Raw genomic sequence first — 19,663 nt, forward strand, 5'->3', positions numbered from 1 at the left:
AAAAGGAAGCATTAAAGTTTTACTATCACTGAGTCTGCTAGGACTTTTTACTGGGTTTAGTAATGCAGTTTTAAATGAAACATGCTGCTTTTGGATTAACACCTCTAGTAAAGTAGAAGAAAATCTACAGGTACTTAAACATCAAACCAAAATTATTGACAGGCTCAGGGAAAAGGCCGGCTTCAGCCCTGAGGGGCTGCGATCCCTCTTTAATAAACTCCAGGCTTCTTTACGGAATTGGTTAACTCTTTATTAAGCACTTTCTTGCTTATATATCTTGCATTGATATTTGGACTCTGTGTACTTAATACTATAACTCAAATTGTTTCTTCTCGCCAAGAAGCAATCGAAGTCCAAATGGTGCTATCAGCTGAACCGCACACGGACACGCCATTCTTCCCAGGACCCTTAGATCGAGCCTAGGCGGAGCCCTAGCTACTCTTCCCCGTTCGAAACCCCTTTTCAGCAAGAAGTAGCCAGAAAGAGTCCTCACCCAAAGCCCCCAACAGCAGTTAGTGTGGCATCTCCATGGGGGGAATGATGTAGGAAAAGGGGTCCTTGGGAAGTTTTCATTTTTTAAAGCATCTCTGGAAAAGTTTCTTGTAAAGCCCTGGCTCTCAGAGCCAGGCCAGTAACTTTTGATATGCAAATACTGTCCATTAGAAACTGGGTCTACCCAAACACGGAGATTCCCTCAGTCTTCTTGTTCTTTCCCCACATGTTCCTGGCAACACGGCCGCCCCCACAAATTCCCACCTGTGTATAACATCATGGTGCCGTGCATTTGCATATTGAAAGCTAGGGTGGGAGGGGCCAGCATTTTCATGGGCTACATGAATGACATGTCTAGTCAAACCAATCCCCTGAGCCCTATGCAAATCAAATACTGCCTCCTCCAGCCTCTGCATATATACCTGGCAGGTGGGGACCTCTTCTTTTGACTTTGGAGCCCCCCTCCCTCTGTCTCTGTACAGGGCAGCTTCTTCCTTCTTTCTTCTCCCTTCCTTCTTGCCTATTAAACTTTCTGCTCCTTAAATCCACAAAAACAAAAAAGAAAAACAAAAAACAAAAATTAGCTGGGCATGGTGGCAGGTGCCAGTAATCCCAGCTACTCAGGAGACCTAGGCAGGAGAATCGCTTGAACCTGGGAGACGGAGGTTGCAGTGAGCCTAGATGCGCCATTGCACTCTAGGTTGGGCAGCAAGCGAAACTCCATCTTAAAAAAAAAGAAAAGAAAAGAAAAAAACGGTTAAATAGTTAATTTTATATTACAAAGATTTAATGCAGTGAAAAACATTGTGTGTCTGTGTGTGTATGTATATATATAAATTACAGTAGAGTCAACGTTGTCATTTTAAGAATATCCATTTGACTGACTTACATAAAATATACATCTGTGGGAATGGGCTGTGCCAATAAATGTCAGGGCAGGGAAAAGGCTGACATAACAAACACAGACACATGCCATATAACTTGCTTTCTGATGAACACTGATCCAAAAACCTAAATATTAAGGAAATTATTTCCTTGGAGCCTCATTCCAACATCCTGTCATGATGCTGCTATGAGTTCATGCTTTGAATCACCTACTGCTTTACAGGAAGCCACAGGAAAAAGAGATACTCAAGATACTCTTGATCAGGTATTGAGCCAAAATCCCCACTACCTGGTGACAATATAATCAGAAGGCAAGCACTCTATAATGCCATTAAAAGACCAGTTTTTAACTGGGCACCCTAGGGATAAGAGGATGCCATAAAAAGTTGGTAGACAAGATGGACAAGTGGTGATAATAAAAAATGGGGGAAAATGAGCGTGTATTCAAAATAAGCTTGCAAAGTCAGATGTTGAAACACAGAAAAATTATATGAAGAAACACAACCAATTAAATCAACAACAAGAATATGAACTCATTTTAGATTAAAAAAAATACAGAATAGCTAAAGGCTTTGAAATAAGCATACTGAAGATATTCAAATTACTCAACAAAGTAACCATTTTTAAAAGCAATTACAGAGGAAATTATTAAATTGGTAGAAAGTACTGACAAATTCACCAATACAAGACAAAGAAATAAGAAATGCCAAAAAATAGTTAAGATAACTGATAACTAAGAAGCTCCAATATACAATAGGAAACCCAGAGAAGATAACAGAGAGAATCTAAGAGAGCCACTATTCAAGGAGAGTAATAACTAAGACTTTTCTAGAGTTGAATAACTATATGAATCTCAGAACAAAAATACCCTCCAAATTCTCAGTGGGATAAAGAAAAACAAATCCAAACCAAAATGTGTCATATTAAAATTGGGGAATGCCAAATTTAAACAGAAATTCTTAAACATCACCCCAAATAAAAGGCATTATTATCTACAAAGAAACAACAATTTGATTAATATTAGACTTTTCCAGAAGGCAGAAGTAGCATCTTCAAAGTCCTAAGGGAGAATGACTTCCTTTCCAGAATGTTATGCCCTGTTAAACTGCCATTCAAGAATGGGAGTAACATGAAGACATTTTCAGATATACAAAGACCAAAAGAATATACCACTCATAACCCCTCACAGAAACAAATACTCAAACAATATACTTCATTAAGAAGAAAAGGACTGGGAAAGTACTAGGTGCGGTGGCTCACGCCTGTAATCCCAGCACTTTGGGAGGCCGAGGTGGGTGGATCACGAGGTCAGGAGATCGAGACCACCCTGTGAATGGTGAAACCCCGTCTCTACTAAAAATACAACAAAACTAGCCGGGCGAGGTGGCGGGTGCCTGTAGTCCCAGCTGCTCGGGAGGCTGAGGCAGAATGGCGTGAACCCGGGAGGCGGAGCTTGCAGTGAGCTGAGATCCGGCCACTGCACTCCAGCCTGGGTGACAGAGAGAGACTCCGTCTCACAAAAAAAAAAGAAGAAAAGCAAACTCTAAGGTTTGGCATGCCAAACAAAAAAAAAAAGGTGTGTGCAAAATTTGATAAAATATTAACAATGATGCTCAACCATTGACTAATTTAAAATAGTGGTTTTTTTAAATCAATATATTAAGAGAATATGACCAACAGCTTTAGGCCAGTACATTTTTTCGTTTGTATTTGTTTTTGAGATGGAGTCTTGTTCTGTCACCCAGGCTGGAGTGCAGTGGCATGATCTCAGCTCACTGCAACCTCTACCACTCGGGTTCAAGCAATTTTTGTGCCTCAGCCTCCCAAGTAGCTGGGATTACAGGCATGAGCCACTGCACCCAGCTATTTTTTTTTTTTTTTTTTTTTTTTTTTGTATTTTTAGTAGAGACAGGGTCTCACCATGTTGGCCAGGCTGGTCTCAAACTCTTGGCCTCAAGTGATCTGCGGGTCTCTGTCCCCCAAAGTGTTGAGATTACAGGCGTGAGCCACAACGCCCAGCTGTGCCAATACATATGAAAATTTAAAAATAGACAAATCCCTAGAAAAAAAACACAATTTATCAAAACTGATACAAAATAAAACAGAAAATCTGAATAGCCTAATAACTAATTAAAAATATAATTGTAATTTAAAAACTTTCCACAGCCCCAGGTGACTTCACTAGTAAATTTGATCAAACACTTAACATAAATCTTCAAATAATAAATAACATAAAACTTCAAAATACTCTTCCAGAGGCTAGAAAATAGAAATAACTTCTAAACTAGTTTTATGAGGATATCATAATCTTAACATCAAAACCTGAGAAGATCGTAACAAACACAGGAAATTAAAGGCCTAGTTCATCCCTGAACACAGAGTTAGAAATCCTAAAGAAATATTAACAAATAAAATCCACAAGTATATAAAATGGTAATATTTTGCAACCAAGTTATATATATTTCAGGAATAAAATATTGGTTTCACATTCAAAAAACAATCACTAAATGTCACAAGATTAACAGAATAAAGCCAGAAATCATGAGATCATCTCAAAATACATAGAAGGGTTTAATAAATTTTAGCATTCATTTGTAACAAAAACTTTTAGCAAACTCAAAGTAGAAGGAAACACCCCTAATTTGATAAAATGCTTTACAAAAAACTTACAGGAAGCACTTTAAGTAAATACTCATTTCAAAACTTTGAAGAGCAGACATTTAATTAGGTTTTAATTTTACATTACCATAGTTCATTTAGTTCAATCTCCTCAATTCAATTTACTCCAAAAAGAATGAAAGAATCACTCATGGTAAAATGGCTTTTTCAAAGGCAGTAAGCTAATAAATTGCTTTTCACATTTAGATCTATGAATCCCCTGGAATTCATGTTTGAACAATTATAAATATGGGGTCGTTTCATTTTTTTCCATGTGGATACCCAATTATCCCTACTCCATTCACACAGAAGCCTTGCCCTCTTGCCTCTGTTCCATAGTGCTAGTACTGCCGTAAATCCGGCATAGTGTGCAGGTGTGCCTCCAAGCTCCTTACTGCATTCCACGGGCCTTTGTGTTGATCCCTGCATCAGTTCCACATTCTCACAATTACTATCGCTTTTCAAAAAGACGACATAAGATTAAGCAAATCCTTCAACATTCGTTATTTGGCTATTCTTGGCCCTCTACATTTCCATATACATTTTAGAATTTGCTCAACACATTTCCAGAAAACCTCTCTGGATTTCTATATTTTAGCGAATTTGACCATATAATATAAATTTTGAAGCAATCCTACAAAATGTTTTTTGGACACATACAAATGGAGTAAGAACACGAGAATGGTAAATATCAAACTGCAGCTAGTGATGACCTCTGGGGAGACTGGGAAGCAGAATGAAATCAGGGAGACACAGGTGTTTCAACTGCATTTCTAATGCTTTTACTTTTTTTGTTTGTTTGTTTGTTTGCTTTGAGATAGGGTCTCACTCTGTTGCCCAGGCTGGAGTGCAGAGGCATGATCAGAGCTCACTGCAGCCTCAACCTCCCTGGCTCAAGCAATCTTCCTGCCTAGCCAACCAAGTAGCGGGTACCACAGGTGCACCACCATGTCCAGCTAATTTATTTTTATTTTTTCTGTAAAGGCGGGGTCTCTCTATGTTGCCCAGGCTGGTCTCAAATGCCTGGGCTCAAGTGATCTTCCTGCCTCAGCCTCCCAAAGTGCTGGGATTACAGGCGAGAGGTCCCTGAGTCTAACCACTTATACTCTTTAAAAAAATCTGTAGTAAAATCTTAGGATTTGACAGAGGTAGATAGCTGGCTGGTAGGCACACAGTTATACATTTTTGTTAGCAAGTTAAATCCAGAAACATACGTTTAGAACTTATCATCATTTTAAAAATGAATCAAAATAGATGCACAATCGCTTCTCAAATCATAGTTACCCAAGAGTTCAAACTCTGCCATATGAACTCTTACAAGGGTTGTCAACCTTCATTTGAAGATGAAGAATGTGGTTAAAGGAAGCAGTACTTTATGTACTTTATCCTCCTTCATCTTCAAGGTTGCAAGATTACACACAGAAAATGCCAGTATAAATGCACGAAGTTTGAAAAGCCATGTGACACTCTACCTACAAAGTAACTCATTTCTCTGTATAAATACAGGCAGCCTTCAATTCTTCACATCTCAGGTGTGCCCATGTGCTCCTCTTACCCTCTGAGTAAAAGGAGTAGAATGAGCCTCTGACTGAAATAGTGAAGAAATGTGTTTGTTCTTTTGTACAGGATGAGGGAAGTTAACGACACAGAAAAACTACATTTACCTTTCTTAACTAATTACTCTTACTCTGTAAATTACTTTGACTTAATTTGGTCCCTAGAACGTTAATATGAACCTTGACTTTTCCATTTGAATTAGTTCTGATCAACATTTGAGAGTTCCTTTGTAACTCTGAAGATCTAACTCCTAAGTTGTGTAAAGTTAGTTTTCAGCCCTTTTTCCTTTTGACCAATAGAGTTAAGTGAGTTGAATGCACCACAATGACCCTGATTTCTACACTCAATTTCAAACAGAAAAAAGTGTTCCATAACTACACACTTCCCACTAATCCATCCAGTTGTTCTATGAAAGGCAGGCACAGCCAGTTCTAGGCAAAAGGAACATGTTACTTTTAACTAGGATTAAAGTATTAAACTACAGGAAGTGAGCTCTAAGGGGAGATTTCAAGCATTAGTCAGCAGAAGATAGATTGCAGGTTGCAGTAGTTTTTCCAGTAGCCCCTATCATCCATTTAATAAGTGACTACCTGTTCATAAAAATATCTACAGTAACAAGAGATATCTTTCTTGATAGGCCATAATTGTATACATGTGGCATTGTTCGTTGTGAAATAATGCAAAAGCATAAGCTTTACTGACAAGAGCTTAGTACGAATATCAGAAAATAACAGGCCAGGTGAGGTGGCTCAAGCCTGTAATCCCAGCACTTTGGGAGGCCGAGACGGTCGGATCACGAGGTCAGGAGATCGAGACCATCCTGGTTAACACGGTGAAACCCAGTCTCTACTAAAAAATACAAAAAGCTAGCCAGGCGTGGTGGCAGGAGCCTGTAGTCCCAGCTACTTGGGAGGCTGAGGCAGGAGAATGGCATGAACCAGGGAGGCAGAGCTTGCAGTGAGCTGAGATTCGGCCACTGCACTCCAGCCTGGGCGACAGAGCGAGACTACGTCTCAAAAAATAAATAAATAAATAAATAAAAAATAACAGGCTAACTTCACAGACCACTCCAACTACCTTGAAAATGAGATGTGAGGGAAATCTGCTGAGGTCTCCCTGAAAAACTCTCCCTCACTCTTATGAAAAGGAAGCAAATGTGTTCCATTTTCTGCCTCTAGACTTTGTCATAAGAGGTAATGCTTGGTGGTCCTGTCACCATCCTTCAATCTTGAGGGGACAAATCTGAGATTAAAATGTTCAGTGTTTTAGAGCCCTGACATCATTGCGGGTGTGTGCTGTTGTTCTTATTTAAGCCATTCTTAGCTGGGTCTTCTCTTGGTTGAAGCCAAAGTCATCCCTACTACCACCCTGTAACAATTACTTCCCATTTCACATCCAGGGGAAAAAACAAACATTAACTTGTCCATCATCAGTTAATTGACATGACCTTTCTTTCTATGTCAGTTCTTTCAAACTGGTATTTGTTTCTGGTCCCTATTCTGATGATCTCTTTCTACAACTATAACTTTTTAACTCTATAATCCACCAACTGTTAAATATACAGTTTAGGTGATTCTGTGCAGTATAAAAGTATTTCTCTGATTCCAGGGACAGAAGTACCAAAACTTCTTTAGTCGGATAGATGATTCCTAAAATACAGTATTTTATAGACTGTTGGCAAGATTTAAGGTTTAATATGCTATCTATAAATAGAAAGTTCTTATATATTTACTTCCATAAGGTTAATAGCCAAGAAAATGCAACAAGGATATTGAATATGTTTAATATTCTTCCAATCTACACGACAAGAAAACTGTAAGAAAATGCTGAGGACACAGTTCGTCTGTTCATTCTTTCTTTCTGCCCGCCTTTCTTTCTTTCTTTCTTTCTTTCTTTCTTTCTTTCTTTCTTTCTTTCTTTCTTTCTTTCTTTCTTTCTTTCTTTCTTTCTTTCTTTCTTTCTTTCTTTCTTTCTTTCTTTCTTTCTTTCTTTCTTTCTGTGTCTCTCTCTCTCTCTCTCTTTCTTTCTTTCTTTCTCAAGAAAGAAATATGGAGTTACAATAATCTAAATATGTAAAACATACCAAAAGATCTCCTTTTTCACACAAAAAAATTGGCCCATAGACCTCTGATGGAGCAGGTTTCAACACAAGCAGAGGGCCACAATCCATAGGACTCCACAGACTACAGGGCAATTAAATGTCCTAACGTCATCAGTCTAAGGTTATACAACATCAGTGTTGGCAGAGCAAGCTGAAGATGGAAACTGAGGGTACAAGGGACTGAGAATCGTGAGGACTGTGGCTGCTGCTCTCAGAACAGTGTCTGTTTCCTTTTGACTAACATAGTTAAGTTAGTTGAATACACCGCAATGACCCTGATTTCTATACTCAATTTCAAACAGAAAAAAGTGTTCCATAGCTACACACTCCCCACTAATCCCATCCAGTTGTATTATGAAAGGTAGGCACAGCCAGTTCTAGGCAAAAGGAACAGGTTATGTTTAACTAGGATTAAAGTATTAAGCAAAAGGAAGCAAGCTCTAAGGGGAGATTTCAAGCATTAGTCAGCAGAAGATAGATTGTAGGTTGCAATAGTTTTTCCAGTAGCCCCTATCATCCATTTCAAAAGTGACTATCTGAAGTTGCAGGGGGTGGTGGTGACAACAGAATAGTAGTAGTGGTGAAAATGTAAATAATATTTAACATGGATTAAATGCTTACAATGTGACAGGCTCTGTTATAAATGCTTTAGATATAAGCACTATAATGATTCCAATACAAACTTGTCTAAGTCTTGGCCACTGCCCCTCTCCTTATTTTTAAGTCAACAGTGCTTACTGAATACATATAAAAGGTTCTATGATTGGTCATCTTTCACATTTCTTCCTGTATCCCTAACAGAAAATTAGTTTTCTTCTGAGATAAACATCTCTTCTCCAGCAAAAGAAAATACTTAATATACTTTTGGGGGATGTAAAATGAGAAAAACACACATGGAAATAATGAAAAAGTTTGAGATTCATGAATTTCATTGCAATACAATGAAGCTGATGTGATTTTCATAGCTGGATTTATTTGGGAATAGAATGAGGAAACACTGCAAAATCCCACATTAAGTCTCTATTAGACAACATTTATGATAATGATAGCAAAACCAGATCTAGAAGCTATTCCAAGCCAAGGAGATTAGCAAGTAATCACAGGCTCAAGGCCTAATACAATTCTGGAGAGACATGGAAGGATTTAGAGAATTAACTAGCAAAAAAGGATTAAAGAAAGGAAGAAGAAAATTTTGACCGCCACATTCATTGGTCAGTATCAGTGAAATTCCACATTCACCTGTGTATAGTTCCATGACTGCTACATACTGTATTAGTCTGTTTTCATGCTGCTGATGAAGACATACCTGATCCTGGGAAGAAAAAGAGGTTTAGTTGGACTTACAGTTCCATGTGGCTGGGGAGGCCTCAGAATCATAGTGGGAGGTGAAAGGCACTTCTTACATGGTAGTGACAAGGGAAAATGAGGAAGAAGCAAAAGCAGAAACCCCTGATAAGCCCATCAGATGTCATGAGACTTATTCACTATCACGAGAATAGTATGGGGGTAACTGCTCCCATGATTCAAATTATCTGCCACCAGGTCCCTCCCACAACATGGGGGAATTACGGGAGTGCAATTCAAGATAAGATTTGGGTGGGGACAAAGAGCCAAACCATATCACATATTATTTTATAAGTGTCTCTTGATAAATCTGCCTCATCCTCTAGATTAGAAATAACTTGAAGTCAGGGACTGTCAAGTTCACCTTACTCTAGCATCCAGCACAGCAGCTTGGTATAGGCAACAGTAACAGCTTACTAGTTCAATATTAGGAGCTCTCTGGAGTCAGCTTTGGTTAAAATCCTGGCTCTGTTACTTACTACTACAGTTATTATGGTTGAATTACTTGCTGGTGCTAAGCCTCAGTTTCATCATCTATAAAATGGGTTTATAGTACTCACCTCATCCACTGTGGTGCATAAAAGCTGTAACATAGGCAAAGTATTTAGCTCAATGGCTTATACACAGCATTCAACAAATGGCAAGTATTATAAGGTCCTCAACAAATTTATGTACAGGCAAACAGTGTATTGAACTGTGATTGCCATAAGGCACAAAAGAGCCAACCCTGGCCTTAAGAATCCCCCAGGCCTCATATCATGCAGCGCTCACGGCTGATGCTTGCTACCATAGTGATAGCAAGGATGAACTGTGGTCCAGAGTTTTCCCTGGGACTCTAAGCATGACTGACCTCAGAGATGACCTAGTTGATACAAGACTGTTTCATAGTAACTGTCCCTGCTGCTGATGCTTCCAAATTCTTTGCCCTTTCTCTTCTTTCCTCGTCTTTAGCTTCCTTTTTTCTGAAGTAAATACTAACGCTTTCCAGTCACAAATTAAAGTGCACAAGCAAATCTCTGACTTAAGCATAATTTTTAAAAATGTGCATTTAAACTCAATGAGTTATTCACATAGTTTCCTCACCTTGAAAAATACAAGGGAGGAAGGAAGAAAGGAAGGAAGGAGTTTCAGCAAAAAACAAGTGTAATAGTTTTACAACAGTTGGAAATCCACGGAAATAAAATTTAGGGCAAAAAGAAAGAAAAGAGTTTCAAGATTAAGTGCAAAAGGTATCAAATTACAGACCTGCTTATCATAATAGTTATACCCAAAATGAGAGTGCGACAGAGAAGGAAGTGAGTTTCACCACCTAGTCAGAGCTTCTCCTTTTACCATCTAATTGAACAATGATGTAGCTGAGACCTGACAAGTTAAATAATTTTGCCCATCGTTACTTTGATTCAAAGTGTGGCTCACGGACCAGCAGCACGAGCTTCACCTGGGAGACTGTTAGAAATGCAGAATCCCAGGCCCCGCCCCAGACCCACCAAATTAGAATCTGCATTTTAACAAGATCCACCAGGGATTCACCTGCAGAGTGAGGTCTGACAAAGCATTAATACCTGTAGCCTACAAACCAGTACATTCAGAAATTAGATCATTTCAACTTCATGCTGTATTTTTCTGTAAACTGTATACTGATTTTTAGGTTTGTTAAAAAAAATTTCAAATCCTTTGGTTCTGAATAATCCACCGATGAGTTTTATACATGAGTTAAACTTTAGGGAATGGCTTCTGGAAACCCTGACTGAGCCACAGACTGTGGTAACTTAACGATGCTATTGAGATGCTGGTTCCGCTACAACGTTCTCATGTGTAACACTGGGAGAATAACAGTGTCCGAACTCAGAGGGTTACTGAGAAAATTAAATTAAGACACAGAAAGTCTCTATAATAGTGCTTGACACAGAGTAAGGATGAAATAAGTATTAACTACTAACTACAAGTATTATCATCCTAGATAGAGTGTAGTGTGATAGGTTTTCAGCCACTATCCATCCATTCTCATCTACTCCTGTTGCAGTGATAAGTATTTGAGACTCCATTCAGGATTAGAAATATTATAGTCTGTGGCCTCAGAAGAGAGCCAGTAAAACCCTTCAATTGGGAAGAAAGTTAACAGTCAACATTGCTGAATTATTTCATCAAATGAGGACTGACCTTGTAAGCCACTACGGACAGACACAGAATTAGTAAGTTCTAAATAAAATCTGTAAGTAAAGTGTACAATGTTGAGTAATTTTCAATAACAAGTATCGCTCTGTGTAGGACTAAATATTAATTCATAATTTTGGACTGTTTAAAAAACAAAGCATAAATTAAAGTTTTATTATTGAATATTCAGTTCAATGCACTGAAACAGCAAATTTTGCCTCAGGGGAGTTGACAGGAGTATATACAACAAAGACCCAAACACTCAGAATGAACATAGCATGGGAAGGTGTAGTGGTGGACAGAACAAGATATCACTTGCATAACAGAAGAACCATATTGTTTACCCACTTATCTCAAGCGCAGATCCAGGTTGGTTAAAGAAAGTCATGGTAGGCAAAGCACTTAATTCAAAATATGTAAAATGAAAATCAAAAATTAAAATCACATTTTAACTTGAGTTTCTCACTGACTAGATTTAAACAATGGGTTTCAAGGTATTCAGGAAAAGAGTCGCACAGGTAAGGACTCAGGGTCCCATCAATCAGAGACTGTTGCTAGCCCCCAGGAGACAGACCCACAGCTGGACAGAAAGATGTACATGACAGGATGTGGAGGCCACACAGAGAAAGACACCACAGAAGCCAACACAGCCTAGAGCATAACTTAGGAGGGCCTAAAAGGAGACCAAGGAAGAGAAATTTCTGCTTCTTGCACAGTAGGATTCCCAAATGGCTTCCAGAGTTTCCTGGCCAGGGAAACACAAGTTCATAGCTGCCAACAGGCCTTTTCCCCGTTTTCTCGCCCAGCCTCTGGGATTGCACAGGATTACAATCATTTTAAGTATTTTTCTCAAGGCAGGTTAACTGTAGTGATAAAACAAGTTTTCTGTTGATACAGTCCCCTCTTATATATGTAAATATGACTACTCTACATAAATATTTGAAAATGGCTAATACGTTAATATTATCCGTATTTTTTATCCCTAAAAACAAACCACTCCATTATACCTGAAGGCAAGCAATCTGTCACGATGAAATAGCATATAAAATGGCACAAGTGATAGACTAAATAATAGCCCCCTTCCAAAGATGTCCATGTCTTACTCCCTGGAACCTGTGAATATGTTATCCTACATTAGAAAAGATGTTTATAGATATAAATAAGGAAGGATGTTGAGATGAGGTGGTTATCCTGAATATCCTGGTGGGTTCCATGTAATCAGAAGAGTTCTTCGAAGAGGGAGGCAAAAATTCAGAGAGAGGGTGAGGTGCTTACAGAGGAAAGAGGCAGGGCATGGGGGAAGGCAATGTGATGCTGTCATAAGCCAAGAACTGAGGACTGTCTCTAGACTGGCAAAGGCAAGGGAGCACATTCTCCCTCAGAGCCTCCAGAAGGAACCAGCCCTGCTGACACCTTTACTTTAGGCCAATCAGGCTGATTCTGGATTTCTGTCCTCCAAAAATATAAGATAATAAGATCACATTGTTTTAAGCTTCTAAGTTTGTGGCAATTTATTAGAGCAGCAACAAGAAACTAATACATATTTTTGTATCTGGAAGTAAGGTACTGCTTGTAACAAATACATAAAAATGTGGAATTAGCCTTGGAATTGGTCAATGGGGAGTAGAGAACGTGGAGCACCATGATATTAAATGGCTATTTTGCCTTGAAGAGACTCTTGCAGAAATATGGATGTTACAGACTCTGACAGGCAAGGAAAAAGTAAGGAGCATGGTAGAGAAAACCTATACTGTGTGAGAATATCCAAATATTCATAAACATACTGGTGGTAGAAATACAGATGTCCAAAGCCCTGCTGGTGAGGACTGGCAACGAAATGAGGAACATGTTAGTGGAAGGTGGAGGAGAGGGGATTCTTGTTCATTCACAGTGGCAGAATTGGATGAATTGGATGTGGAAAGCAAAACTTGCAAACAATCAACTTGGATATTTAGCTGAGGAAATTTCCAAGCAAACAGTGAAAATGCAGCCTGCTTTATTCGTGCAGGAGAAAACAGACAAATTAAGAGAACTGCTATGCAACGAGGAGCAGGATTAGGTAATTTGGGAAATTCTTAGCCTATCTAGATTGCGAAAGACAAAAAGTTAGGAGTTTCACTGACAGAAAAGTGCTCTGGAGAGTAAGCCAAGAGTGCAGCTGTACACCCCTTTGCTAATGCCTCAGAAGTTTCGAAGGATCAAGGTATTTAGTGACACAGAGGGCTCTTTGAAGAAAGTAAGCATATGATTCAAGGATCCCCTCAGGCATCTCAGCAGAAGCCAAAAATAGCAATGAATTATTCAAGACAGATCTGCAGAAGAGCCTCTTGTGTAATGGAATGAATCCCTATGACATACATGGGAGAGCCACAAAGTTTTTGAGAATGATTTACCATCAGGAACACTGTCAGCTGGAACTGAGAGGGACAAAGGAAAAGAACAAAAAGAAAAGGAAAGAAAGAAGGCTATCTGACTCCCCAAATTCTTCAGGCAGAAGCCAGGGTAACGAAACAACTCACCTGCAGATACATGCCACCCTTAATAAAAAAGGAGGTTAGGCAGAGTGGCTCATCATGCCTGTAGCCCTGACACTGTGGGAGGCCAAGGCAAGCAGAATGCTTGAGCCCAGGAGTTGAAGACCAGCCTGGGCAATACGGCAAGACATCCTCTGTACTAAAAATACAAAAAATTGGCTGGGTGTGGTAGCATGTGCCTGTAGTACCAGCTACTTGGGAGACTGAGATGTGAGCTTGGGAGGTGGAGGTTGCAGTGAGCTGTGATGGCACCACTGGGCTCCAGCCTGATGACAGAGCAAGACCTGGTCTCATAAATAAATAAATAAATTTTTTAAAAGAAGGATATTTGAGAGGGTAGAAATACAGGTCAAAAAGGCAAAGCCAAGGGCCACAGAGAATTATCCCCAGGCCTTGAAACCTAATGGCTGAATTTTGAAATTGCTTGGAACCAGTGATTCTTTTTTTTCTCCTTTCATTTTCTCCCTTTTTGAATGGAAATGTCTATGACTATTCTCCAATGCCTATCCTACTCATTGTATTTTGGGAGTAAGTACCTTGTTTCAGGTACAAAGGTGGAGAGGAATTTGCCCCAGGATGAATCATACCCAGAGTGTCACATAAACCAGCTTTAGATAATTAAATAACGAAATGGGACTTAGGGGCTGATGATTTTTAGATGACATTTTGGATTTTGAGTTGATTTTGCAATGGGTTCAGAGTTTGTGGGACCTTGGGATAGGCTGAATGTATTTTACACAAGACAGATGTGACTCTTTGAGGCTCAAAGGGAAGACTGTGGTAGACTGAAAAATGCCCCCAACCCTACCCAAAGACATCCATGTCCTAATCCCTATAACCTAGAAATACATTACCTTATATTCAAAAGGAAATTTACATTTCCTTTTGTATTAGAGAATTAGTTTGTATTAAAAGTATTAAAGGATTACTTTAAAAGAAGTATTTTGAGATGGGAAGATTATCCTGAATTACCCAGCAAGGCTTGATATAATCATAAGGGTCCTTATAAGAAAGAAGCAAAGGTCGAAGAGGAGGCAATGTGACACAAGACGGAAGGAGAGAGAAAAGGCAACGTGATGCATGGCTCTGATCCAAGGACTGAGGATGGCCTTTAAAAGCCAGAAAAGGCGATAGTTCGCAAGCACAGAAAACCAAACACCCCCATGTTCTCACTCATAAGTGGAAATTGAACAATGAGATCACTTGGACACAGGGTGGGGAACACCACACACCGGGACCTGTTGTTGGGTGGGGAGACAGGGGAGGGATAGTATTAGGAGATATACCTAATGTAAATGATGAGTTAATGGGTCCAGCACACCAACATGGCACATGTATACATATGTAACAAACCTGCACGTCGTGCACATGGACCCTAGAACTTAAAATATAACAATAATAATAAAAAAAGCCAGAAAAGTCAAGAAGGTGGATTCTCCCCGGAGCCTACCGAAGGAATCAGCCCTGCTGACACCATAACTTTAGCCCAGTTGGGTGGATTTTGGTTTTCTGAACTCTAGATCTGTAAAATAATAAATACATGTTGTTTTAAGCTACTAGATTTGTGGTAACTGGTTACCTAAGCAACAGGAAACTAACAAGAATAGATACTAATTACAAGTGAATACGTAGGTAACAGTATGATCTATAATCTATACTTTACAAAGTATTTTATAAATGTATACTAAATAAGAATATACAAATCCTAACTGCCCCATTAGAAGTTCTTAAGTTTGTTACACAAAGGCAACTATAAAAATTATATATTAGTGCAGGTATGCATATATTGGCTTTCAAATTTGAAGGCAGAAAAGAGAAAAAGAATGATATTTAGTACAAGAGATCAAGAGTCTATTTCTGACTATGTCTGTGTCTCATAAAAAAGATTGTTGTAAGTACACTTAAAATTGAATTTAAGCCACTTTATTATGGTGGTAACTGTGTTTTTCGTCTTTATGTGTCACACCATTCTGCACAATGTTGGTGTTCTATAAATGTTTGCTGATTAAATAACTACAATATATTTAAAAAATGAATGAGAAAAAGTTACAACCTTAGGCAGGTTTTATTGTGAATTAGATACAACTTTATTTCAAATTAGTCTAGAAGGAATTGATGCTAAAATAAAACGATAATTATTCAAGTAGAAGTTTTTAAAAGTCCTCATAAGGTAAAACCAAAAATATATGCATATATACATATGTACATAGGAAGGTTTAAGACGCAGATGAGCACACACAACATCAGTGTGTTTCACTGTAACAATAAAAAAATACATTTATAAAAATCATACCTGTCCTTAAAGTTGATGACATGATTTGGCTGTGTCCCCACCCAAATCTCAACTTCAATTGTATCTCCCAGAATTCCCACATGTTGTGGGAGCAACTCAGGTGGAGGTAATCGAATCAGGGGGTCAGGTCTTTCCTGTGCTATTCTTGGGATGGTGATTAAGTCTCACAAGATCTGATGGGTTTATCAGGGGTTTCTGCTTTTGCTCCTTCCCCATTTTCTCTTGCTGCTGCCATGTAAGAAGAGTCTTTCGCCCCCTGCCATGATTCAGAGGCCTTTCCAGCCATGTGGAACTGTAAGTCCAATTAAACCTCTTTTTCTTCCCAGTCTCGGGTATATCTTTATCAGCAGCATGAAAATGGACTAATACAGTTGAAGAGATCTGTACACAAAGATAAATAAGTGTAACTCCAGAGAGAGATGAGCCCTTCTAGGGTAGACAGACACTGATGGCTGCTTTCACCACTGGGGCATGAGTAGGCAGAAGAGCTAGCCTGCTACTGGCAAAGACATTTTGTTGAAATAAGAAGAAAATGAGCCACACTTGTATCAGCCAAGCATGGGCTGGCATGGCAGATTGGAAAATGGAGAAACAGAGCTAACCCTCACTGCCAGCCAATTCTCCTTCATAATATTTCTGCTTACAAATGCTGGTGGTGGTAGAAGCTGGTAAGTGGATGGAAAGCAGAAAGCTATCCTGTTATCTCACATGGTTAGATCCCAAACTCTGCTGCAGGGCTAGATCTCACCATCAAGAGGAAATCAGATGTGAAATCCAACTCAACTCCTGATTAGAACAAAAAGATCTGGCCTAGTCACCTTAGTAGCCAGATGGTAGAAAGCATAAGGCTTTCTGGGGATAAATTTTTTTTTTTTTTTTTTTTGAGACGGAGTCTCGTTCTGTCGCCGGGGCTGGAGTGCAGTGGCCGGCTCTCAGCTCACTGCAAGCCCCGCCTCCCGGGTTCACGCCATTCTCCTGCCTCAGCCTCCGGAGTAGCTGGGACTACAGGCGCCCGCCACCTCGCCCGGCTAGTTTTTTGTATTTTTTAGTAGAGACGGGGTTTCACCGTATTAGCCAGGATGGTCTCGATCTCCTGACCTCGTGATCCGCCCGTCTCGGCCTCCCAAAGTGCTGGGATTACAGGCTTGAGCCACCGCGCCCGGCCTCTGGGGATAAATTTTATCTACCTCAGTCTTTGTCCATTCACACACACACACACACACACACAGACACACACACACACACACAGACACACACACACAGACACACACACACACACACACACACAGACACACACACACACACACACAGACACACACACACAGACACACACACACACACACACACACACACACACAGACACACACACACACACACACAGACACACACACACAGACACACACACACACACACACACACACACACACACACACACAGACACACACACACACACACACACACAGACAAGTGAAGAAGCAGGAAAAACGTGAGCCACGATTAGGAAAGGAAAACGACAACAAAAGAACACTAGATAACTAAGTGGTTGGAACTAACAGACAAGTACTTTAAAATAACCATCACCAGGCCGGGCGCGGTGGCTCAAGCCTGTAATCCCAGCATTTAGGGAGGCCGAGGTGGGCAGATCACGCAGTCAGGAGATCGAGACCATCCTGGCTAAGACGGAGAAACCCCGTCTCTACTAAAATAATACAAAAAAATTAGCCGGGCGAGGTGGCGGCGCCTGTAGTCCCAGCTACTCCGGAGGCTGAGGCAGGAGAATGGCGTGAACCCGGGAGGCGGAGGTTACAGTGAGCCGAGATCCGGCCACTGCACTCCTGCCTAGAGGCAGAGCGAAACTCTGTCTCAAACAAACAAACAAAAAAAGATACTAGATAAGAATTTTCCAAAATGCTTGAAAGATATTAACCTAACACAGTAAATCCTGAAGCAGAAAAATACATAGGAAGTCATATGGAGGTCAAATTGCTGAAAACCAGAAATAAAGGCAATAACCTGACCTCTTTAAAGTCCTAGGACAAAAAAGAAAAAAAAAAAACCTGACCACCTAGACAGGAGGGATAATAAAGTTACACTATTATAAAGTGACTAAATGTTTCACAAAGTTGTATAATATTTATTCATGATAAAACATGATGAATGAATTATGCATATTAATATGTAATCATTTGAAATCATAAAATGAAATTAAATACAAACAAAAAATAAAATGTAACACACACACAAAATAAAAACAACAAAGTTCAATTTTCAAGCAAAATAAATAAAAAATTGATGAGGAAAATGGAAAATAAGTTAAAAAATGATATAATTAGGCCCAAGAATGTCAGTTATTATTTAATATATTAAATGTAAGTGTATTCAACACTCCAACTGAGAAGACAAGGACTAAATCTGGTTTTTAAAAAACAGACCCAACTTTATGCTGCTTATGAGATGTACAACTAACATAAATACATAGAATGAAAGTAAATGATCTACAATGCAAACACTATTCATAAGAAATCCAGTGTCTCTATATTAATATTATGAAAAGTAAACTTTAAGAGACAAATATCAGTGATAAAGTTGGGTATTTCATTATGATAAAATGTTCATTAAAAAAGTACAAAATTGGCCAGGTGCGGTGGTTCATGCCTGTAATCACAGCACTTTGGGAGGCCAGGTGGGTGAATCACAAGGTCAGGAGTTTGAGACTAGCCTGGACAACATGGTGAAACCCTGTCTCTACTAAAAATATAAACAATTAGCTGGGCATAGTGGCAGGTGCCTGTAATCCCTGCTACTCAGGAGGCTGAGGCAGGAGAATCGCTTGAAAGCGGGAGGCAGAGGTTGCAGTGAGCTGAGATTGCACCACTGTACTCCAGCCCAGGCAACAGAGTGAGACTCTGTCTAAAAAAAAAAAAAGTACAAAATTGGCTCTCTGCCTAGACTAATAATATCGACAAATATCTTTTCTCTTGCATAGATTTTCTGAAGGTTTATGAACCCCTTGTGTGTTTATGGACCTCTATTTAGGAACTTCTTTTTTATTGAGACAGAGTTTCACTCTTTTTGCCCAGGCTGGAGTACAATGGCATGATCTCAGCTGACTACAACCTCTGCCTCCTGGGTTCAAGTGATTCTGCCTCAGCCTCCCAAGTAGCTGGGACTACAGGTACGCACCACCACATCCAGCTAATTTTTGTATTTTCAGTAGAGATGGGGTTTCACCATGTTGACCAGGCTGGTCTCGAACTCCTGACCTCAGGTGATCCACCCGTCTTGGCCTCCCAAAGTGCTGAGATTACAGGCATGAGCCACCGTGCCTGGCCAAGAACTTCTTTACAAATTCACATTATTTAAAATTCATACAGCCATAAAAAAGAATGAGTTCATGTCCTTTGCAGGAACATGCATGAAGCTGGAAACCACCATTCTCAGCAAACTAACACAGAAACAGAAAACCCAACACCACATGTTCTCACGCATAAGTTGGAGTTGAACAATGAGAACACATGGACACAGGGAGGTGAACATCACACACTGGGGCCTGCTGGGGGGTGGGGGTAAAGGGAGGAAGAGCATTAGGACAAATATCTAATGCATGCGGGGCTTAAAACCTGGATGACGGGTTGACGGGTGCAG

At 39.7% G+C, this 19,663-nt stretch overlaps 1 protein-coding gene across 3 annotated transcripts in view; it reads right to left on the reverse strand.

The window, feature by feature from the left end:
- The window catches only part of FARS2 (phenylalanyl-tRNA synthetase 2, mitochondrial), a 533,375-nt gene that overhangs the window by 203,505 nt on the left and 310,207 nt on the right, over positions 1 to 19,663 (reverse strand). The window lies entirely within an intron of this gene.

Source organism: Rhinopithecus roxellana, chromosome 4 (genome assembly GCF_007565055.1).
Source record: "Rhinopithecus roxellana isolate Shanxi Qingling chromosome 4, ASM756505v1, whole genome shotgun sequence".
Lineage (NCBI taxonomy): Eukaryota > Metazoa > Chordata > Mammalia > Primates > Cercopithecidae > Rhinopithecus > Rhinopithecus roxellana.